We start from the raw sequence: 24,881 nt of genomic DNA on the forward strand, positions 1-24,881 counted from the left end.
GCAGATCCTGATCCCTCAGCTCTCTCTCTATCAGTCCCTGAGCAGCAGATGTTCCCCTCCAGGTCAACATGGAAAGTTACTCGCCAGGACCTCTGCTCTCGTTCTGTAGGCATAGAAGACTAAGTATCTTGGGCTAACATTCAAGCTGTGAGACATCCAGCCTTTCCGTATGAATCCCTGGCATCAGGGGCCTTATAGCTGCGTCAGCATTGTAAAATAAACAAGACCAGGGCACAGAGCCTGTCATAGTCCCACATTCATCCGTACTGTTAAATTGTTGGCATGGTCACTCACATTGTGTCCTGTGCCAACTAGTACTCTCTTAGGCTGTTTTTCTTCTAAGTCTAAGCATGATCCAGGCCAGGGACGATTTGTAGCAGGCAACTTTGGAGCACAGGTGTTAAGGCACATGTTTTCCTTAGAATTAAAGCTTCAGCTGCAGGTAGTGACTCAGCTCTTTTTTTTTTTTTTTTTATATCTAGTTACAAGAATTCCTGTGCCATTTATTGTAGGTTTTTTAGTACTAGGCTGTAAAACTTAAGATCTGATCTGCTTTCTGGGAAGGTTGAATATTTGGTAGCACATTTTCATTCATCCTGCCCAGAATGGTTTTGCACCTGTACATCATTAATTTTCCACCCTTAGAGGCAACATTGCTGTAGTGCTGCTGCATGTCCATCACTTCAGCATCCTTCAGAATGCAAGGGTTTATGTACTATACCTATTAAATCATATTTGAGTCAGAATATTTTCAACAAGGTTCTAAATTTGAACGCAAGGATTCCTATTTAATTAATTTTGTTGAAGCTGTTTTATTTCTTTTTTCCATGAATCAGCAAGATTTATACTGATGAGATAGTTTTAAGATTTAGTTAGGCAGATGTTTGAGTTGCTTTGACTAAGCGTAGTTTTAGTTTTGTATGCGTTTTGACTGGTATCAAAGGGAAATGTTTTTTAATAACAGAATTGCAAATCTACTGAGTTTGTAACTCAAAGCTTCTGTAGAAACAGCACTGTAATGGCTCATGAACTGTAGAATGTTGTAGGTAAGTCTCTACTTTCACTTTGGTACACCTAGGTATCTCTGATTCGCATTGCTGGGCATTAGGCACAAGCATCGAGGAGATAACTGATCCTTTGTAGCTATATACTGCTGCTCCAGCAAAGTACCCATTTCAGTGAAGAATTATATGTGTCTATGTACTGCAGCCAAGGCCTGGATAGGGCATGAGCACAGCACTTTGGCATGCATGAAAACAGCTCCTGGGTTGGTATGACTGCTTTTAGTGCTATGGATAGTTCTATCATACAGCAATTTTTCAATGTGAGCCGAGGATACCAAATGTTTGAGTATCAGAACCTGTGCCAAGGAAAAGGGACATGATTCTGTGCCATGGAAAAATGACCTGCTCCATTAATGCCCGAGGACCATTGCAGCTGACAACAGCTCACTGTGCACTTTGCTCTTGCAAAGGGATGTCATTTTGCGAACTATTTATCTCTCTGGCTCTTTACCTTTAGCAGGTAGAATAATGACTTCATTTTACAAACATCAGTGCTGTTTTTATGATACGGGTTTCACTTGATTGTTAAACTGTTAATTTACAGATCTCTACTAAGTGAATGCAAACAAATTCTGGTCCTCAAAGCTCTGCTAATGCACAATGTTCGAATTTTAATTTCCAGTCCATCTTAGATTACGGTGATGAAAAACAATATTTAATCCCTCGTTAACACATGAATAAGCGGAAACTGTCATTTCCCACCAAACAATAACGGGATTATCTCAAGAACTGTCAGTTTATGTGAAAACATTATGTTGCCCAAATTTTCATAAAAATTAACAGTGGGTAATATTCAAGATCAGAGCAATGGAAAGAGGGAAATCTGCATTCATGGTAATAAATATTCATATTTGTCTGCTCAGGAGATGAAAATCTAATCAAGGGGCTATTGATGCGCTGGCTTTTTTTTTTTTTTTTAAACCAAGATGTTTCATCTAAATTGGGTTTGATATGGAAATTAGTCTCACTCCAAGTCCTCCAGGCCATGAGCATGCTGGGATAACACTGGAGGTGTCCGGTACATCAGATGTTGCTGCTGGCATCTGCTTCTACAGACAACAAACACAATAAAATAAAATAAAAAATTGACAACATCTCAAGGGTCAAGTTCCCAGTGGCTTACGGTGTTGTGGGGTTTTTTTTCCCCCTAAAAATTTTAATTTTATCCCAGTTAAATCCTCAGTACTGCAGGGTTAAAATTGTCGGCATTTTTTGCTTTTGTTGACAATTACCATAAATCAGAAGACACTCTGCATGAAGCTTAATGAAATATTTATGATCTAAAAATGGGAAGAAGATAAGTGCAGTATGTTGCTTTAGGGTTTTGTGTGTGTATCTATGTTTCTGTGCGTGCATATGCACGACCTGAAGAGCTAACTTCTATTTTGTGTGCTGCGCACTGAATGGAAAAATCAGGCAGTTACCAGCTGGAGAACAAAATAGGTTCTTTACAACAAAAATAGATCAAATGAATAAAATGTATCATAGTTTATCCAAAAAGTGAGAGTAGTATGTTTCATATATCAGTCAATATGTTCAATTAATATATTTGTCTGTTAAAATACTCTTGACATTGTTTTAGTCTACACTAGTGCAAAAATCTGGTCCTCTAGCATTGCCTCCTAAAAGAAGTGTTTGCCGTAACGTGTTTTAATTATTATTGAACTCACTAGTTGAACATAATCTCTTGTCTATCCTTGTACTTTTTGGGGGGTTTATGACCTTTTTTTATGAAATAAATCATGAAGGTCCTGATCTTACAAATAACCATATATATCTCTCTCTATATAAGCACATCCTTTCATGGGAGAGTGTTGTGTTTTCTGAGATCTACCTAGCAGAGTTCTGAGTGCTAAGTGCTACTGGACGCTAGACAGTTTCATCTAGCTCCTGATCGCTGTGCACACACAAGCAATGGGTGACTCAGTCCTTTTAAAACTCAAAATACCATCAGTGAGTTTATTTAATTCCTGGAGAAATTGTCGTACAAAAGGTATGTTTTTTAGATTTGGAACTGGACAAAAGTCATATCAGCAGCATTCAGCTATATTGCCTGTAGCAGGAGAGAGCAGAAAGGAAAGATAAGCAGAGACTGCTCTGAAAGAAAGGATATTCTTACTGACCAAGAAAAGAGAATAGCTAGAATACAAATACTGCTTGCTGAAGAGGTTGCATCCTTTCATTATCAAATCTATACCAAATAGAAGTACGGAGATATGGCTTGTACTATTTGAGAATTCCAGTAATTTGTGCAATAAATCATTGAGAGGCAAGTGTAAGCAGCCTGCAGAGTGTGGAGTGCATGTATTGGCAGTCCTGATATCTGTTACTGTACAATCTGTGCTGGCATCTTTGTCCAAAATGTTTTTCAGGGACTTCATCTTCCTAATCAACTCCTTTGCCAAGCTTTAAAAGAAAAAAAGGAAAGAAATGCATGTGGCATATATAGCAGATGGGTGTTCAGCAGTGTACAGGTGTCTGGCATGCAGGTGCCAGATAATGTAGGGTAGATAGATATTTTCTGGGAAATCCCATTATTTGTTCCTAAAAGAAAGAGTTGCCCACTCTTCTAGTGCTACCTGCACTAGCAAAATGTACACCTGAGAGTATTAATGGCCCCTCTTAACTGTTACCCATTTGACCAGTCGTGCTCAGACCAGAGCTGCCTTTTTTCTCTTTGCCTTTCCCCAGGACACTAAATGGGCTCTGTGAAGTTCATCGTGTTCTGCAGCAGATCAGCAGCAGTCTGCGCTGAGGTTAGGCAGCACTACTTGGTCCAAGTTCTTCTTTATTCACCTTCTTACACGTTTTGCTATTAATTTCAGCATAAATAGTAACTGTTTCATTAGGGAGAGAATTGGGAATTATTCATATATAACAAGTAACTTTGGCTACTATAGATGAATGTTTAGGGAAAAAAGATCAAATCAGTTACAGTAGCTTCTACTGAAATGCTGATTTGAGCTTGAGTCAAGTAGAGAGGTGATGATGATGATCTATTGATTAGAGAAGCATTAAGCCATAATACATCTCAAGGTAGCATCTGGAGAAAAGCAGTGCAGTGCTACTTCTAAGCAATGTATCCAGTCCAGTGTGAGTACTCACACCACTAACCTCTGCAACATTTTTTAGCTGCTTAGGATACTTTGCATTAAGTAATGTCCTTGGATTCTCGCCACGGGTGAGGAAGATACTTCAGGTGCTTCATGGTCCTCAGCTGTGGTCCTGGGTCCCATTTCCAGTCACCTTCTTGCAGGGAGCTGCTACTTCACGCTGCTGAAGCATCACAGGCAGCTTCAGGATGCGCGCTCTGATTTTCCCCACAAAATTGCCATGTATACGCCTACCAGTGCCCAGCAGGATGTGGTTCTGTGTGCTGCAGAGTTTTTTGATATTGTGGAGCATTTCTGGTTTCCCATTGGGATTAAATCAAGTCTTTTCCTGGTTTTTCATGATAGAAGCACAGTAAGAGAGACCCAGAAGAGAGTGGAGGTGTAGGTGCTAATGCAGAAGGAGGGAGACCCTGATCTTCTGCGCTGCTCTTCTGTGTGGGCTAAATCTCATCAGCTACAGTGGGTATTAGCCTCCTGGAATTGTTTCATTTTATGCAGATATTTTAATATTCCAGATATTTTATGAGAACCTGGGACAGGTAGGTGTTCAACATAGCTCCTGGTTCATACCAAGATCCTTGTTCTGAGTCAAGTGGGTGAAGGCTTGAACTTTGGTTTCCCCTAGGAGTGCTATGACACTAAACTGTAGATGGTAGTAAAGCTTTCTGTCACATGAACTTTAACCAAAAATCATGTCTTAGACATGAAAAAAATTCCCTATTCAAAGTTTCCCTAAAACTTGTGTGGATCTATGAAAAAATTCATTCTGTAGCAAATTGATATTTCTTTGCATAAATCATTTAATTGAAAAAAGGCTGAGTAGTTTTGATTAACAGGGGCATTACAGTAATGCTTTCTAGACAGGACTGGGATCTCACTGGGTACCTGCCCACACGCAGAGTGATAGGAAAACTGTTCCTTTGAGTGATTACAGATAATCACTCAAAGAGACAAGATTAGAAAAGAAAGGGAATAAAAACTATCATTTTTCTCATTTCACAAATAAGGATATGAATTATAAAGCTATTGTGAAATTGTCCAAATTTGAAAACAAGCCTGTGAGAAATTTGGGACTGGACGCAAAGCCCAATCCAGTGCCTGAACCAGACACTCACCTTTCCTGTCCATTAGTATGCAATTCCAGGAGCATCAGGATTAAAGCTTATCTTCAGACTTGACTTAACAAAATGTTTTAATAATCCCAGCTATGAAATGCTAAGAGCTGATCTTGGATTTTACAATAAGAGACAAAGTGGTTGTGATACAGTATGGTATGTAAATTATATGCAGACTATATTGGCATGCAAATTTTAATGCTAAAAGAAAAATCATTCTTTTCTAAACCAGAGAAGAGAGGTTTTCAACTGTAGAAGCCAGAATCTGCCAATAACATTTTTAAACAAATTGACAGGTTTTCATTACATTTTAAAACATATTTGTCTTTTCATGTAAAATAATTTTGTCTCTTCTCTAAACAAGCACAATTTCTTTACTCTGCTGGTAACAAGTAGGCAAAAATGCTAAAAGTTGCTCACATGACTAAGATTTTATGAGGATGTCATAATATTAAAAAAAAATAATTATTAATGTATGAAATTTTGAAATGTCATTTTAAGACTTTGGTCTTTTGGTTTCAACTGTCGAAGCTTGGAGTAGATCCAAGCGTTGCCTGTGACCTTGTTGGTCAGTAACATCCACAGCGGCTAATACCATGTTGTTGTTGCTGTTTTGTATCCGTTAGACAACGAAATGTTCCTCTGTCTATTGCCATGGTGAACTTTGGAAACACTAATGGGCGGACATAGAATATTTCAGGAATAGGTAATACTCATAGGGCGTGACAAGACACACCTGGTTGTCTCTCTGGCTCACCAAGAACACAATGGTGCTCTTGGGCGTATTTTGTTAGCTGCAGCAAGAGAAAGTAGAGCAATAGTAGCTGTGTCTGCTGTCTTTTCTCTGTTTTATCTTTTTCATTCTGAGATTGAGTTTTGTGCCAGACTAATAGCCGATGGCAATGGGCTGGGGAAATGAAACTTTCGCTAAGATTAGGGAATGTGTGGAAAACAATGTGTGAAATCCTGATTTGACAAGGATGAACAGACTGGTGAGGGCACAGAGACATTGTGTGAAGTGAAACCATATTTGTACCCAACGTGTCTAGAAAAATCCTATAACAACTGAGGTGGCAAAAGATCCCACCCAGGAGACAATACAATGACATCCTCATTATACTCGTCAGAGAATAAAGGAGGTGTGGAGTTTATTCTGCCCTTTTCAATTACCAGCAGCTTATATTAATTTATGGTAGTGGAGTGATGTGTGTGGTGGTGTGCTCTGGGGTGATTATCCTTGTGAGACTATAAGTTCAACAGTTGTCATGCAATTTGGAGTTGCAGACTGGCAATTTTCGTAATTGAATCTCAGGAAATAAACAAAATATGGCAACTTGATACATTTCAAGCAATTAAATTTCTGCTGAAATTTCTGCTTCATCCTGGGGACTCCCAAATTTGCTCATCCAAATTCTGTCTCTGATTAGGAATGCAAATAACCTCCAAGAAACAGAAGAAGGCAGCCGTCTTTATTATATACAGTGGCACAACAATATATTGTATTGGCACCTGCCCTTAATTTAAAACATGGTCTTAGAAACCTGCCATCAGACTACAAGTCAGGAGAGCAGACTTTGAAAAATTGTGTCAGCTGTGACTTTTCTGGCTCAGGAGAGGTGGAACCACAGAATTCCTCTGTTGTATAATGACTTCTCTGCAGGGTATGAATTCAGTACTCCTACCCAGCCCATTCAGGTTGTAAAGTTTTCAGAGCAAGGTCTCTTCCTTGCTGCATGCCCTATGTCCAATACCTTTATTATTACCATGATGTAGCAGGTGCAGGGAACCACCAGGCTGGATTCCCTCACGCTAAATACCTGACAGATTAGCAAATACTCAGAGATTTGCTGGGTCATTTTCCTGAGAAGAATGATACATGCAAGTTATTTCTTTGGTGCAATCCTGTTCATTTACAGAAATTGTACACCAGCTCTGTTTCACGGGACACTGGAGGAGCAGGCAATTGCAGGCACGCAGTTTCCAGGGTCCCAGTTCACAAGACTGGCTCTGGCTTTTTCCAGAGCCTTGAAAGACTGGCTTACAGTTTCCAAGACTTCCCTGTGCCCTTACCTGCTCCAGTGAGATGTGAGCCCACTGATTAGAAAAATCTTTTATTAGCTAATATTATCCACCCCTAACTTGGTTGTACGGACACTTCACTGAATTGTCTATGATAGGAGTGTAGTCAGCTGAGCTCTATTATCAGTACAGTCCAGCTATGATTGGAATTGCCTTCTATTTCCCACCACCGATTACAGGGAAAGCCAAAAGCTAGGGCTGCATAGTTACATGGGATTCAGTTTAAAAGCTAAGATTGAATAGGTTGGATCTCCACTAGATTTGACGTGTCAGGATGATTCTGTCATATAAATAACTGCGTAAATTTGGGATATCACAATCTATAGTGTTGGCTGAAGATGTGAATGGTACAAATAATGTTCATTGAACTCCATGTTGGTCTAATAAGCCTGCCCTAGGGATTCCCAAGTGTGATCTTCAACCATTTGTGGTCATCCTTGACTGTCTGAGCACTGAGTGTGTTCAGAGTGTGTGAACACACTGAGCTTGAGCAGTCGGATAATCAAAGCCCAGCAGGTGTCCCAGCCCTTGTACACTTCTAAGAGGCCATACAAGGCCATTATTAGGCCTGTCCTACACTCCGTGTCCCCAAGACTAGGTTAAGGTGATGACTTGAAATGGGGCTGCAAGGGCTCCTGTTGTTGTAAGGATTTCCCTGGGAAGAGGAGGTGAGACTGAGTGTGAGGGGAGATGAAAGCTGATTTCAGGCTGGATCATGTTATTCTGGGCCAGGTTGGATCTTGATGGCCCAGGGGTTAACTTACTTTCCAGGGCAACCGTTTGAGACCCACTGGCCTATGCAGTGAATAGTCCGTAGTCTACATTTGTTTCATAGTTGATCCCACCAGAGAGACAGTCTCTTCTAGTAGCCTGAAACCCTCTCTTTAGGGTTTCTTTAGGCAAAAAATTCCCTAACATTAACTTCTGAACACAAAGGCAATAAAGATTTCATTCTTTTTCAGCTGGTGTTGAAAAGTGGTGTGAGGGTGGCCACGCTGACAGGGCACTTTACAAGGAAAGAGGAAGATGTCTGCTTAACTAAAGGGTGTTTCCTTCTTTTCTTTTCCTTTTTACTTTGTGTTAAAGATGTATGACTTCCCAGTCAGCGCAGCTTGCAGCGCGCCTTTGTTTTCCAAATTAGAAAAACAAAACAAGCTGTTTCTCAATATAGTTGTCGGGCAGTTTGTTGCATCAAGCTGTGAGCAATGTATGCCATGGAAAGAGCCCTGGCTGATGCCAGCAGAGGAGATGTGTGATTGGGATACAAAAATAGTCATGCCACTTGGAGTATATGCAAACAACTGTGTTTCTCTTCTGGTAGTGTAGAAACCCCTGGTGTGTCCCCTAACCTCAAAGCTAACTGAGAAGAAAAATATAAAAACGTTGTCGTCTCTTATTTTGTTCTTGACAGTCTCATGGCAGAGGACAGAGTGCTTACCATGAAGAAAATGCCCAGTTGCAAATCTGTACCTATAGGTAGATGCTGCAGTCCCCATATAAATTCACACACGAGAGAAGCTGACTGGGCTGTGCCCACATCAAACCTGGAGCCTTACGTGTTTGAACAGTTGTAGGTCCCTTGGGTTGTCTGGATCAGCCAGAAGAGGGAGACAACTCACACACACTGTAAAAAGTCTAAGTTTAGAAGGGTGAAATAGCTTTGAATTTATCTTAATTTCTTTCAAATTGTTTGTTTGAGAGCGCCTGATTTTCCAGGACAAGCAATAATATTAAAACTCATTGTTAGAAACATAGCAAGTCTTTTTGCTAAAATAGTTTGCAGACTATATGTACTATACTGAATGCTAGACAGTTGGGTAAAAAAAAATCAAAGCTATTATTTTCTGCCAGCAGTTTCTATGTAGTTCTTCATATTGGGGATGTCTTTTTCTTCTCTGTTTTGTTTTTACTCTTGTGTTTGTTTTTATTTTGTTCAGAATAAGTTAGCCAGTATAATATTTCCTCAAAAACTGTTTACTGAATTGGCTTAGCATTCATTTTTATTTAATATTAACTTGGCAAACCAAAATAAAGAAAAAAATGCTCAAATAGAATTGAATTGCAGGTTTCTATCAAACATATAACTGTGATAGTGTGAAACAGAGAGTAAAAAATATTAAAAAATTGTAAAAGGGAAACACCACTCATATGCTAGTAGGTATCTGTTCCTCATTGAGTTTCAGAGTCAGCTTTCAGTCATCTGACTCTTCACATCTTATGGAATATAATGCAATATATAAAAATATATCAGTCGGAGAACTCAGGATTCCAGCATGCGGCATTATGATGTCAACCATAAATGAACCCATTGAAAAAGCAACAAATGCACTTCAGTGATTGCATTTTTTTTAGATTTTATCAACTACCATGCAGATTTCATCTGTCTAAACACAATGTAGTCAGCATTTATCTCCTATAAAATCAGTCAAAACAGAAACTCCTATGTAATCAGTTTGACTCAGAGATGGTTTTGGTAGTGGTGGTGGCGGAGGGAATCACATTTCTCTAGTAATTCTCCGGCAGCCAATGCACCCATCTTATCAGGGGTTACCTAGCAACAGTATGCTGCCATTAGTTGAAGCATAGTGATTAGTTAATAGCCCATGACTTCACAGGTTACTTTTTTTACAATTATATACAAGTATTTAGCATTTGATTTCTTCTGAAAACCCCTTCTCATACAGAAATTAATATCAGGTCAGATCATCACTGCCGGTTATCTCTCCAGTATATAGTTAGCAATAAGTGCTTCCTTTCCTCCACCTTCCCCATGATATTTTATGTCTTCCAGGCAATTGCTACAACTTAAGCACATTACCAAGAGAAAATTATAAAGTGTCAAAAAGAGATTGGTGCAATTTTCTGGAACTTTGTTTATATTTTAAATTTTACTTGGGAATTGCATGAAGAACTAACTGTTCACATTCCCATGTCATACTAGGACCGGGCAAGAGGAAAGACCTTTCAGATGCAGCAGTGGCATAGGGGCACATTCATGAGCCACTATTTCAGGTTTTACAACATAGTATAAATGGGAGGTGATTGCCACACATTTAGCTCAAGTATTCAGCAGCACTTGAGTGTTTTGATGCAACTTTTCACATAGTATTTTTCTTCGGGCTATTTTTTTACCTTTTTTTTACCTTATAACTTTGTACTGAAAACATGCACTTTTTTTTTGACAATAAGTGCTCTTGTGTGCAAAGATCTGTTAGCTTTGAGCATAAGGTTTTAATCTAATATCTAACAAATCCTCCCTCTCTTCTGTGTGATGGCTTTATGAAATTTGGAAGGGTGCATTCCCTAGCCTAGCAGGAAAAGCAGAGGTTTGTACTGCCCAGGTGAACCAGACATCCATCAGATGTGCGGCATTTGGTTCTGTATGAAACCCATAGCCCAAAAGAGGGACAGAAGTGAACGGTCAGCTATGCCTCATTCTTCCTGCAGTTCAAATAACCACGACTGTAATGCCCATCCCTGGTGACCTGCAAGGTTGTTTCTGAGAAGTGTGGTCAAGTTTCCTCATATTGCTGTCATATTTCAAAGCCTGTTGCCTCCTGGAAGCATCTGGAGAATCAACCACAAAATCATGAAAATGTTGGCTGAAGGGACCCTAGAGTCACCTTGTCCCATCTCCTGCTCAAAGCAGGATGGTTGCCAACACTGTACCAGGGAGATTTCCTTTCTATACTGGCAGTTCCAGCTCCAGTGTTAGAAAATAAGGACTAATTTTTTGAAGGCAGAAAGAAAGGGGTGGAACTACTACCTTACCTGTAAGAGAATTTCATCCTTCGGATGCTCCCAGTACTAACTTGCTTGTGCACTCTGGCTTCATGCCTGTTCCAAGGACTTGTTTTCTATGCTCTTAGTCTTTTGCTGACTTGGTGTGTCCCTAGGACAACCATCCTGATCCTGGCATTGCTGCCATCTGGCACGTGATGACTAATAATGAATTCTCTTTGTCTTTCTTCGCCTGCTCAAAGCCCATGCTCAAAGCCATACATCAAAGGCTCTGCATGTAATAAATGTATCTGCCACAAATGTCTTTGCGGTGATGATCACCAATGATCACATAGAGCATCCTTTCTACTCCTCCCAGCCCAGGGTGGTGGTGGCCTTGTACCCCTGTGCAGGGTGAGGAATGCCATCATTTTCATGGCTTTCTCTATACCTTGTGGACTGGCTGGTGTGAGCTAGCTTGACAAACAAATTTAAAGTTCCCCACAGCTATTTTCCGTCTGTGAATCACAAGGGGCTTTGGATGAGTGTGCTGCAGTCTTATTTGGCCCTAGAGAAACTTTTAGAATTGACTGGAATTGTTTCTGGACACAGTCGCTAGAGACCTTATTCCTCTGTGCCTGCTTCCAGCTCTGAAGAAACTCAGGACCATGTGCCTACAACAGTTCTGATTCAAAATGAAGTGAAATAAATGGAAGAATTGCTTTGGTTTAGGTCTCACACAAATGCATTAGGATCATTAGGATGCAAGATAAAGCATAGAAAGTAGAGTCTGCTACACCCAACTGTCCCTGCATCCAAGGGAAAGACAAGGAAAATGAGGAGCTTTTCCATAGTCCACCACTCCCTTGGGTTCACTTTCCTGGCCTAATTCCAAGCCAAAACCACCACTGAGCAAATTTCCTAGAAAGAAGAGCCTTGCTCGCCACCACACTACCCAGCAGAGTTGGCCCCTTTGGCAGGTGGTGGTGTAGCTGTCCATTGCATTGCCATGGTCTCTCCAGGGATCCCCCTGGGATTTTTCTGGACTCATTGAATCCAACCTTAGTCTGACTTTTAAATACCCACTGCATAGTTTGTGCGAGTCTTAAAAGCATGGATTATGTTTCGTATAACTTGCTTCAGATTCAGGACTTTCTGAAAGCTAGAACAAATTGTAGTTAGTATCTTACGGACCTTCGTAAGCTACTCTTACAGGCACAGGGAAGAGAAGGCAGAGCTTTGCTCTTTTTGTATTTTTTAGTTGGACTTGCTCTGCTACTAATGGTGATGAGGACAATGTAAATTCATAAAGAGATAAACGTACAAAATAATTTATTTGTACTATCAACTCAGGATAAAAATATACTACAAGTTTTATATAAACTTTATGCTCCTACTGTAATTCCTATTCCATGCACTATATATATCTATGCATCACATAAGCCCAATTCATATCAACACATAGAAGTTAGTTAAAGAAAAATCCATTTACAGTTTAGTAAAATTTGAAGTGCTTTATGGGTGTAAGGGTTGAATTTTGGTAATTGTAACAGAACAAGAATTACCATTGACTAGTATCTAGTTATTGTAAGCTTTGATGTCATTAATAGGGTCAGATTTTGTTACTGTTGGGAAGGACACTTTAAAAGACAGCTGCTGTGATTTCTGACTAGAGATCATAGAGGCTGGATTATGTCACAATGATTTATGTGACTTCTGAGATATTTTATTGTACAGTATTAAATATAAACTGCAGGTACAACAGATGGATTTTGCCATACAATCCATTTATGCTTCATTCTGTAATGTGTGGTTATCACTGCACGTGTACAAGATGTTTTGTCTTGCAGAAGAAGTTTTTCTAAAGTGTTGCAGCAGGAGTTGTGCTGTCATTTATTAAACAGCAACCCCAGACCGCAGAGTGGTGCTACACCGTGGCGGCTGCTGTTCTTCACAAAAACAGCATTTTTCATGTGGCTGACTGTTCCTCTCAGTCAGCTCCACAGCAACTTTAAATCATTCATCTCTTTCTTTGTGTTTTAAGGGGGAAATGTGGCTGGAGATTGACTTAAGGACCATTTTAGCATGCTTGGGTCTCTCTTAAAGGAGTACCATGTTCATTTGTAAAGTGGTTGATCAGTCCAGTGAAAGGAGCTGTTGCTACATCCCTGCCTCATTAGCTTTTTAACTGACTGTATTGGATGTGAGCCCTGCTTGAAAGTACAGGGAGGTGGTTTGCTTCTGGTCTCATCAAAAGCAGCTTTCAAGCAGCAGCATGAAGTTATGGGAAGTTGTTTGTTAAATTAAGCTGATAAGAATGAGACCAAAATTGGGACCAAAGACTGCTGTCCCTCATTCCCATGTTCAAATATCCTTTTTTATTCTTTCCTAATAAATGGTTTTCAAATCCTAGCAGGCAGATTCGGAGTTACTAATGACATTTTGCATGGAGCCTTCCTGTCATCCTCAGGAGAGTGCCCACAACCCTGGGCCATGTGCTGGAGGAGCACTGCCTTGTCATTTAAGTGACAACTTCACATGCATGGCTCTTTTGGCACTGGTCATATTATTTTTCAATTTGATGTGAGTATATTATTTAACACTGACTACAATAAGGTTTTTTAGCTTCCAGAAGAGTATTTTACTGCATATTTGATTCTCTTTTATTACCACATTTCACAGTCAGCAAAAGCTTTGAGCTGAGAGCCTCTGCATCCATTGGCATTGGGTAACAGCAGGTGTCATGCCCTTCTTTTACACTCCTGTTTTACCAACCCGCACATCTAAGGGGATAATTTTGAGAACAGAGCCTACATATCCAAATCCCTCCAAAACCACACCATCCTAGATACAAATGACAGCTAAATAACGAGTGGTTTATCTGTGTCATGCACTCTGACACAAAGGTTTGTCTAGCAGGTGTGAGCAGCATCTGCCCCTGACATCTGCACCTCACATCCACCGGTGAGCTCTCCCTGGTCTCCCTTTGGAAAATTGTATTCCCTGTGAAAGGACTTGTCTGACGTTAAATTATCTGTGAGATCACTGACTGTGTCTTCATCCTAGTGTTAAATTCCTAACAATTTCTGTCAACCCTCAGCAATGATATTTAATGAAAATCTTATAGTATTAAAACTACATCATCTTGGCATTGGTGATGATGAGTCTGAAGACAGCCCTGGACCATCCCATTAACTTACCAAAGAATTCTACTGGAGACATCCGCAATTGTAGAGTTTTTTACTTTTGCTTTCTCTTTATTTTTAGTCCAAAGGAATAAACTTTGGGATTTGTCCAAACTGATATTTCTGTTGAAGTGAAAGATGAGCGAGTTTGCATCCAGGTTTGGAGTTTATTTCTTACAGGTCTTACAATAAGGCATTTTAAACTAGGCTTACATAAATAAATAATCTTATTTTGCAGTTCACAGTACAAAATTTTTTCTCCTGTGGCATTTATTTTTACTGATAGTTTCATTCTGTTGTTGTGTAACTAAATCCATCATTTACATATGCCCAACGTGAAAAAGAGAGCTAGCTGCAACCACTACCAGTATATTAAAAAACGTTTTGTTTGACTAGAGGGAAAATTAATGAATGCCCAAAAGTTCAAAATATACACCAGGAAATCAGGAGACTTCTATGAGTAAATGGTCATTGTGATAAATTTACTTTCATAATTTGTGAAGACATGAGAGTGGATTCTATGTACCATCTTTTAGGCATCTGCTTTCAGGCTTGCTCTACAAGTAGTATTAAAATACTACATTTTTCACCATCAGAGTGCAAAAACCAGGGCAAAACTGTCACATAGCCTGGCAAAAGACAGAGTGTCTCCATTCTCAGCTCCATGAATGTAACAGTGGAAGCTACTGGCTCACGACAAAGTTACTCTGCAGAAACTAAGATTGAATTCTGGTCTGTGGAGCAGGTAGGAGACAAAATTCTCAGTGTTTCTGCCTGGAAGGGATGCTGAGCAGCTGGCAAGCTATGCACAAGAGCTTTCTGGTGCAGGTCTGTGAGCACAAGAGATCAAAATAAAAACTTTAAATGACCATTGCAAAACAGAGTTGCCTGCAGTCTCGGCAGTGACAATTCCTGAGCTTCTACTGATGGGGCACTTCAGCGTACACTGACTCCAGCTCAGCCTCCCTTTTCACCCAACTTGCTAATGGAAAGAGCAGATTTGATTGCTGGCTTGGGGAGTAGATATTTGCCCTGCTTTCTGCAGTTTGGTAGTTAATGTTTAAAAACACGTTATTTTAATAATAATTTAAAAAAAAAAAAGTATCCACTGGGAATAAACATTATCCCTTAATTTCTAAAAATAATTATAATATGCGTCTTAAAATTCAGAAGAGTGTGGCTCATGAATAGGAATGTAATTTCATGATTTAAATGCTGATGGTACAGCTAGAAAGCAACTGAAGTACGTTATATACCAACCTAAGATTCTCATATTTTTCTGTAATATCAATTCAGCATTAGCAACGCTAAGCCACCTGCTCTTTCCTTAATAGAGCATGAGTTATTAAGACCAATGTTTTAAATTATGTTTATGCTCTAACGGAAAAGATCTGGTTTCTTAATTTACGAGGTGATTTAGTTTACTTGCTTTACTTGGCATATTAATTATTAAGTCACTGTCTGAGTGTCATTTAAGATTAAATCATGCTGAATTGCTTTGAAAAATACAAACAATCAGGAAAGATGGGTTTAAGGAACAAACTCAGACGAAAGAAATTAGCATACACTAAAGCAGATCATGACTTAGAGGGATAAGAATAGTCTTGTGGCCATGGTTGAGCATTTGTAGTTAGGGGACTCAGAAATTCTTTTGTGCTGTGATAAAAACTTTATTTTCATCTCTTACAACTAGAGTTTCAGAAGTATTTTTTAATTTTGAATCATTTAGGTTTGGAGCTCAGTGTTTAACATGTGTCACTGTGATTTGATTTTCAAAGCTAGTGAACATTCAAAGCTACAATTTGAATCAGGTGAGACCCAAAATGTCAAGCATTTTTGAAAATGAGGCTTTATTTTTGGAACTTTACAGCATAAATTAAAGGCTTTGATTTTCAGGATTTCCTTACACAGTAAGCTGTGGGTTGAGGGTAGAAATTTCAGGAAACTATTTTTCCATCTCAGGCATTACTTAGTCATATTAATCAAAACATTTATTTCCATGTTTACCATTTAAGAATGAATTCACTTAAATAAATTTGAATTTTGTTTTTAAAAAGTTACATCAAGATGAAATGGTAACTTTTCTGAATATAAAATATCAAATTGGAAATTTTGAGTATTTAATAAATTTTCTGAAAAGGAAAATTAATCGATCTGACTATTTCTGAGTGTTGTCAGTGGCTCTGATGTCTAGAAAAGACTTGTGCTGAGAAATTTCCTGTTAGTTCTAGAAGTAGAATTTTCTTGACGTTGCATGTTTGCAAGGCAAATTCATCAAGATGAGGGAGTTAATTTTTTTTTAATTTATGGACGGTCAGAGCAAAGCATAACTCTATCAAATTTCTTGGATACCTTTGTGTCATGTTGCAGGATGTGGATAAGGAGACAACCCCTGCAGAACTGCAGGAGCAATTGCTTTGTTGGTTCAGCCTTTTCTTACGCTTCTTCCTCATCTCAAGAGAATGCACAGTTTTTACACTTGGGAATTAAATATTGAATTCAGGCTCCCCTTGATAAAGCATAGCAACCAAATCTCTATCTATACTATCATTAAAAAATTCAGATCTTTTACTAGGCAAGATCAAGGCCAATGCCTTACAACTTTCTCTACATCTTCTTAACATCTTAGCTTGAAAACAGTTAAGGTGGTTCTGACTAGACTAGAGATTCCCGAGCTTCGGTATATGAAGGCAATTTAAACGGGGTGCCTCTGCAGTGTGAGGTGCAGTAATACGCATCCCCACTCTGCTTAAAGGCATGAATAGATGCACTCACGTCATGGGATATCAGAGCATGTTTCATATCAGGTGGTGCCCACAGAAGAGCTCAAGATCCTTCAGCCTCCAATCTAAATCCCGCTGCCTTGCAGAACGGAGACTGGGAGAGATCATCACACGGCCAATGTGAGGAAGTTTCATGACTTGCTATTCTTATACTCTTCTCCACGTACCCACTAATGGCTGCTACCACAAGCAGAGTGTTGAACCATGTGCATTTTTGGTCTAACTCAGTATGGTCAGTCCTATGTTTTTAAAGACTGAGAAATCCACATCTCAAGTTTTATTTGGCAATTAAGAAAAGAATAGTTTCCACTGCTGATCAGATCCCATTATTGTACATGGATGCCTATATCATATGTGCAAATGTAGGAAAAGACAATTATCCTGCAGAATGCAAAAGAGAAAACTGCTGGAGAGAAAGAGGCAGAAATTGCTCGACTGGCTTCCCCAGTATAACACAGAATTTCAGGGGTATCTTTCCACAAATCCTGATAATAGGGTTCCCAGAGATGTCTCCATCATGGTAAGATGGAAAACCAACTTACACATGATCCTTACCAAGCTGTTTATCATAGCTAGCAATACGGATATCACAGCAGGAGTAACCCCGGTTTTGATAATCCTGGTGCACTACCCAGTACTGCTCTATTCCTGGATTTCTTCAGTTTACAAGCAGATCTAAAAATTTTAATATTTCTTTCTAAAAGTTATCTATGAGAGATACAAAGATGATCTTTCTTTCTGAGCTTCCCCCTTTCCAACCAACCCTTTCCTCCAAAATGAGGCAACCCCCAGCACCGGCAGAACGGTGCCTCTCTTTAGAACTGCTGATTTCATTCTGATTTTTGGAATAAAACTCAGACATGCTCTCTTCCAATGGCTAACCCCTCCAGGGCCATGTTTCATAGGTAGTTACTTACGCTTATGCAAAGTGGGAATAGAGAATGGGAATATCCCAATTGTGGATAGTGATACTGAACATTCATTTTTCATAACAACAAACAATAGCAAACGGTGCAAGAAATCGTATCTCTGTGCATGCTCCACTACGTCAGATTTCTGTTTTTAAGACAGCTGATTTGGACCTGTCCAGTCAAGTAGTTTTATATCTTTTGTGCAACTGCATTCTTTTTTGCAAAGGTGCAGGAGGTTTTGGTAGAAATTGGAATGTTAGCTTTGCTTATCCCACTCGCTAGTACAGCATAAAACTATTCTTCTCTTAAAATTATGCAAAAATAATTTCTGTATTGATATAATGAATTAAAGAAACTTTCCATTTATAGCCTATGCCAATTTGATGCAGATCCTGCTGAAATATTTCCAGTCAAAATCTTGGATGTCTGAGCTGATTTTATGTCCTGAAAAGTGATCTAAACTATGTCTTTCTTGTCTCCAAGTATCACCTCTGTCTGTGTCCAGCAGAGAGAGCAACAATAAATCTTATCTACGTGACCCAAACCGTGATTTCAAAGGACTGCAGAAGTCCAACTCTCTGCAAAACCAGACAAGGTCAAACCTTTGCTCTCAGTGGTGAAGTTTAGTGATTACCAAACCAAATATGATCCCGTCCAGCCCTCCCAGCAGCCTTGTGCCACTGACTTCACTGGAATGACAGGGCAGTCGCTGTCTCACACAGTCGGTCACAGACTTCCAGCAAACAGCAAAATAGCAAATAAGTGATCTAGAAATATCCAAATTACTGTAAGACTCTCTAGCTTCCACCACAACCTGTCCCAAACTCACTGAAGGAAGAAAATGCACTGCAAAAAAATGACAGTTCTTCCTCTTCTGAAAAAATTTTGGATTCTCTCTGGGGCAAGTGGCAACCTTTGGGGCCTCGACCCCTGGGTGTGAGGGTCCCATTCACCCTGGTGCCACCCTGTCGATACATGAGAATTAGGCTGCAGCAACCAGCAGAGGAAGGCTGGATTTAGGGACTTCAAAGCTTATCAGATGTAAGTGGCTCTTTGATACAAAGTGGCTATGGTTACCCAGCCTCGCTCCAGTTCTTAGCATACAGATATCTGCAAACACCATTTTCACGTGTGATACTAATTCTGCCTGCCTTATAGCCACCATCACTGCCACGGTGTGAGTGCTCCCAGCCATTAATGAAGGGATGCTGGGAACCCCTCTGAGGCACAGCCAAGTATTATAATCACTCTTACAGCTGGGAGCTGGAGCGTAGAAATGAACTGTGAGCGTCGAAGCCCACATGGCAAGTCAGCAACAGACTTGAGAATTGGCTTCATTTCTCCTCAGTCTCATTTCCGTACCTTCTTTTCTTTGTTCTGTCTTGTTCTTTTTCCTTGCTTTGCTCCTTTCCCCAACTGAGAGCATTATCTGGGGGCTAAGGGAGGAGTTGTGCTGAGAGCTGAACTACCCATGAGCAGATCAAGTCCTGGAGCACCATGACTCATAGACCGTGTGGGAACCCAGCCTCTGCCAAACTTCTCATAGAAAGGGCTTACATTTCTGACAGTGGCACATTTTACAAGAACTCATTCATTTTTTAGTTTACAAATCTCTAAATTGCTAGCGATACAATTTTAAAAGCTTCTACCTGTGCTACTCACCTGTCTGCTCTTACAATAGCATCCAGCTATCTGGCAGTCTTGAAGGCTGAGAGAAAACTCTTTTCTGAGAGTCCTTCAGGGTAGGGAAGTAATGTGTATCCTTCAATTACAAATGGAGAATTGAGTCATGAAGAGGTTGTGTTAGCCCTGAGGATGCATTTGGTAGCCCAGTCTCCCCAGTCCTAAGCCAGCTCCCGCACCACTGGGTCATCCTCTCAGCCCTTCCTTGAAGATTGTTAAATTACGGGACTCTGCTGTCATAAAAAAAAACAGTCCTTTCATCCATCCTTCCAGCCGTCATGCATTGCTATCGCATCTAGCAGGAGATGCATACATTTGAACCATATGAGGGGAAAAAAAAGGAACAAAGACCAATGTTTACCATAGGATGGTTTGAAATCTTTGTAGTTGGCAACTAAATCAAAGGAATGCTTATGTTTTGATGTACAGCAGTCTTAAATCATTTGTAATTTTCTATCACCTCCTTTTATCAACAAATTAACATCTTGATATATAAGATCATCAGTAAATTAGCAATCAGCACCAGAACACAAATTTATTTTTAATGTGTGTACAAAACAAAGGACAATTGATAATATGTGGTGTAGCACTTTACATTTTAAAGAGAAAAAAAAAATATTTAGGTATGTTAACATATTTGTTAATTTATTCCGGCACCTGCAATTGGTGAATTTCTCTCGGCTTTGTGTCATTTTGATGTATGTGCTGTCCAAACTCTTTCCCTTGCAAAGAGTCTTCTATTTTCATGAACAAGAGGGGAGGATGGGGAGCTATATGAAGGAAAAGGAAACACATCTGTGTCTCTCTTAAGGAAAATATTTTAAACTTAATATTAAAAACACACTAATTTCAAAGATAAATACTATGTGTAAGCTGAGGGCATTTCCTGTAAACAAAGCAAAGTAATAGTTTAGCATGGATTTAAAGCTAACATATAAAATTGCGATCAAATCCTCCCCCCAACAACCATTAATTCATTAATCCTTGAAACCATCACTGCATTGTTTTCTGGTAATTATACACACCTCATATGCTGGCTTTTTAAGACATTAATTGCATGATTAGTTTTATGATTTCTTCTGATTACCAATTAAGTTACCTTTTTCTCTCTTTTTTGTATTTCATACATACCATTAGACTTTATAGTGCTTCTTTTTTAATTTCTCACCTAGCAGGGGTTCTCACACATTCGAAGACTGCATTATCCACTCAATAAACAGAGAGAGAGTTTAATTTTCTGTGTAAAGTATTGGTGTGGACTTGGAAGGATGATGTTTCAGATATTATGCTATCAAGAGTGACATTTAATTTTACAGGGAAAAAAATCTTGTTTTTCCCTGTCATAACAATGTTCACAGAGCATGATTTTAAAGATGTGCAGAGACGAAATCAAGTGATTCTGTCTGTTGGCTTAGCTGAAGTTGTCACATCTTCCTGTTTTTGCCCAACATGTATTGCCAGCTGGTCTTCGATTCTATTAGTGTAATTTCTTGTATAGAGTTCTCTGGGTCTGTGCATATATTTAAAAGTAGCATCCCATATATCATAAATCAGATACACGTGCCCGATGCTCTCAAAGACTAAGGAGAAAAAAATTGATCAGTGGCACTACAAGTTTGAATAGAACTGAATTTTCAAATCCCCAGTATAACTGCATCCCAATTATCTTGTAGTCTGCGTCCTTCAGCTGCTGAGAAAACTCAACTTTTTTAATACACATTTGACTTTCAGCAAATGAGACTCCTATCAACAGCAATGGCAATATGCTAATGCCTATACACATTAGGTGAAGCTCCTGTGGGTGTTTTTAGAGTCTTATAGATAAGAATATTGCACAAAACAGAGAAATATGAAACTAGATGCAAAAAATATTTTTTACTCTCCATATTGCACATACTTGGACAAAGGCTGTGTATCTCAGTACATGTTTGTTTTTGTAAACATATTTGTATGCTTGGTATATCAAGTATTTGCGTGGGATTCATGTACATATTCTGCATCATCTTTGTAGTGTAAAAGCAATTACATTTAATAATCAACACCAGACAAGATGCCTAAATGGAAATTAATTGAGAAAGACCTTTATGTAAAGGAAACATGGAACCAACTCATAGACATTCTTGAAGAGAATAATATAGTCTATAGTATAGTGTGTGTGTGTGTGTGTGTTTTTAAGACAACCTGGTATCGATTTAAATGAGTACACACTTCCAATTTCCTGACAGCTGTGTCAGGTCAGAGAATAGAAAGACTCTGGGAGTTGTAGGGTAACTCTAATTGGACCACCATCGAAAATAAACTCTCAAGTTTTCTGTTGATCCTTAAAATGCTTGCTTGCCAAAACTGTACTATGGTTCTCTAGTAGGAAAAAAATGTTCACAGTGTACCATATGCTGTTCTACAAGCACCCTGTGGACAGCAAGTCAGCATGGAGAAATGTGCAAAATTGAAGGTGTTCCAGTAATAACAAGTAAGGAGACCTCCAGCTCTATGAAAGCTGCAAATTTTTTTATAAATTGTAGGAAAAAAATATCAGGTTCTCTGATTAACCTTTATTTTTCTCTCGTGGTTTTCCTTTTTAAGAGATCTTTTAAATCTATTTCATTCAGTCCTGCTTTGTATTGAATAATACATGAGGCAGCAGCAAAGTCTGTCAGTCCAGAAAACACAAGACTCCAGGAGTACGGGCGCTGGTTGACACTGGCCTGACAAGGTCAAGAATGGATTTGGAGTGCCAAGAACTTGCCATTGCCTTTCGTTACAACTGATAGTAACTTAAACTTTTCACTAACCAGGTGCCTTTATCGTTGATATCTTTAGAAGTATTTTTTAGGCATAATCTGGATATTTCACCCATCTTTTATATTGAATAACCAATATGAATTTGTTGAAAAATTTTTCCATCCCCCCAAAAGGTGAATGTGTATTTATGCCACTTCTGTCTGCTTTCTAGATTATATCAAACTCAATAATCTGATCAAAGCAGAAATATTTCCTTCTAATAGCTGCTTTTTTTGTGTAATTGCACTCTTCTGCTTTCAGCCATTCATAGAAAGTTATACTTACAGGAGGTAATGAGGTAAGACCAAATGTTGTAGCTAACTTGAAAAGAGAAGAAAAGAAGTAGCATAGATTTTCCTGTTTCTTTCTCTTTGGCAAAAATTACTTGGCTGCTGTTTTTGAAGAAAGAAAATTTGTGAGAGATTTGGAGGAAAGGCAGAGGGAAAAAAAAAACCATAATTATGGCTTGCTCTCGTTTAAGGCTTTTATTGGCAAGAAGGCAAACAGGATTCTCTTGAAGACACAGTTGACATTTTTCGCAAAAAATATTTTGAACTTATTTTTTTCTAATTCTGTTTCTTCTTTCCAAAAGCGTCCAAATCATCATTCGTCTTTCAGAAGGCTGAGGCCATGACAAATACGTGCTTTCACTGTATGGAGACAGTGCCTACAGGCTATCCCTCCTTCTCTTCTGGCACTCTGAGACAAACTTATGCCTTCATTCCTAAACTAAGGTGTTTAGAAGTCAATAGATCTACTTTATTTATAGCATCTTATGGTTTGAATCAAATATTATAGGATCAAATGGTGATCCCTCTTACACCTTTACAGCACTGCGGGCAGATATGTTCCTGGGCATCAAGAACCCTCTCCAAATAAAAAAATCTCACCAAAACCCAATAAATAAATCAATACAATTAACAAAATAAATCAATAATCAGTTTGGTTAAGGTAGAAAAAAAGATAGATTATACATCCTTTCCTGTAACAGGCATTATCCCCAAAGGTTTTAAAATCAGAGCAACAGTGTATTTCAGAAAGAATAATAATAAAAAAGGAAATTATTCTGCATGGTACCTGATGTCAGCTGCACGATGATGGGCATCAAGGGCTGCCCAAAGGCCTGTAACCTGGGAAGCATCTCTGTCTGTATCCACATATTTTCTGTTCTTATTATGTCAGAAACGAAGTTGTTTGCAGCTCACAGAAGTGCTGCCCCACAGCGTGGCTGGGACGCTGTGGCAACACAGGAGTTTGCATTGCGCTGCCGCTGCTCAGAGCCACTACAGCCTCATCAGCCCCCGCTTTCTCCCTCGCTCTCTCCATTGCCTGGTTTACGTGTGCCTACGAGCCTCTTGAGCAAATTCCTCAGTCTTTACAACTGACCCGATGCGTGCCCTTGGATAGGTTGCCTAGGACCTCTACTTCAGTAAACCAAGTGTATATGTCGACAGTAGCAGGAGGATGATATACGCTAAATAATAATAATAGTACAGTGCTGAATGTGTTTAGTGCCGAGAAAATGAGTTACTGCCCTCAGAGAATGCTACGAGTTTTAGAAGTTTCATTGGTATATCAGAGCAGGTGCTTCCAGAGCAATATAGCACATCCTTGAAACTAGAAAGTACAGACAAACAGCATGGAAATACTGTCAGCACACTCTCTGGTAACCTCCAGCCTTATTTTAATAGAAGTATGAGTAAATGAGCCAGTAACAATTCCAGATATTCCTTCATCTTGCAGACTGATGTAACCCAAAACATTAACAAAAGTTTCTTAATATTCGAATAGTTATTTAAACAATGTGTTTTCATCCTTTTGTACTTCCTGCATCTGTGGGTTTAGTTTTCACTGGATACATGAAGTGCTGAAAGTGTCATGAGAGGCTTTTCTCTTCCTAAGATCATTTGCAGTTGCACGTTGTGTAAGCCCAGGAGGTTTGGATAAGCAAATGTGTGGGTCCTTTCCAAACCGAACTGCACCTCTGCAATTTCAGTTTGCCCATCACTAATGTTCATTCAAATCCATGTTTAAATTGGGAACAAAACTATCTCCAGTTTACAGAAATGTAGCCATCCATAGCAGCCCAAATGGATTAGGATTGCTGCATCAGAGAAGTCCATTAGTGTAGTGTAAAGTACAGCTACAGTATAAGCCATTTCAAAAAGTACAGCTGCCTCTGAAAAAATCCTCTTACTTCTGCAAACGCAACGTAAAAATGCACATCAGGCTACAGGCCAGATATGTCAAGTACGTCTTTTTTAAAAGAGGAGTTTAACCCATAAGAGTCATCGTTCACTATTAAATTTCTATTATTCTGCTATTCTTGATAACAGCCCAATTTAAATGAGTGCTGAATGCCACAATGGATGTCTCACCCACTTCTTTCCCTTGAAGCATCCAAGGAACTTGATGTATTTTTGCTGGCCTCATGTATCATGTACTGA

The 24,881-nt window shown here is 39.2% G+C and overlaps 1 protein-coding gene across 1 annotated transcript in view; it reads left to right on the forward strand.

Moving 5' to 3' along the window:
• The window catches only part of PTPRN2 (protein tyrosine phosphatase receptor type N2), a 674,564-nt gene that overhangs the window by 432,999 nt on the left and 216,684 nt on the right, over positions 1-24,881 (forward strand). The window lies entirely within an intron of this gene.

Source organism: Calonectris borealis, chromosome 2, assembly GCF_964195595.1.
Source record: "Calonectris borealis chromosome 2, bCalBor7.hap1.2, whole genome shotgun sequence".
NCBI lineage: Eukaryota > Metazoa > Chordata > Aves > Procellariiformes > Procellariidae > Calonectris > Calonectris borealis.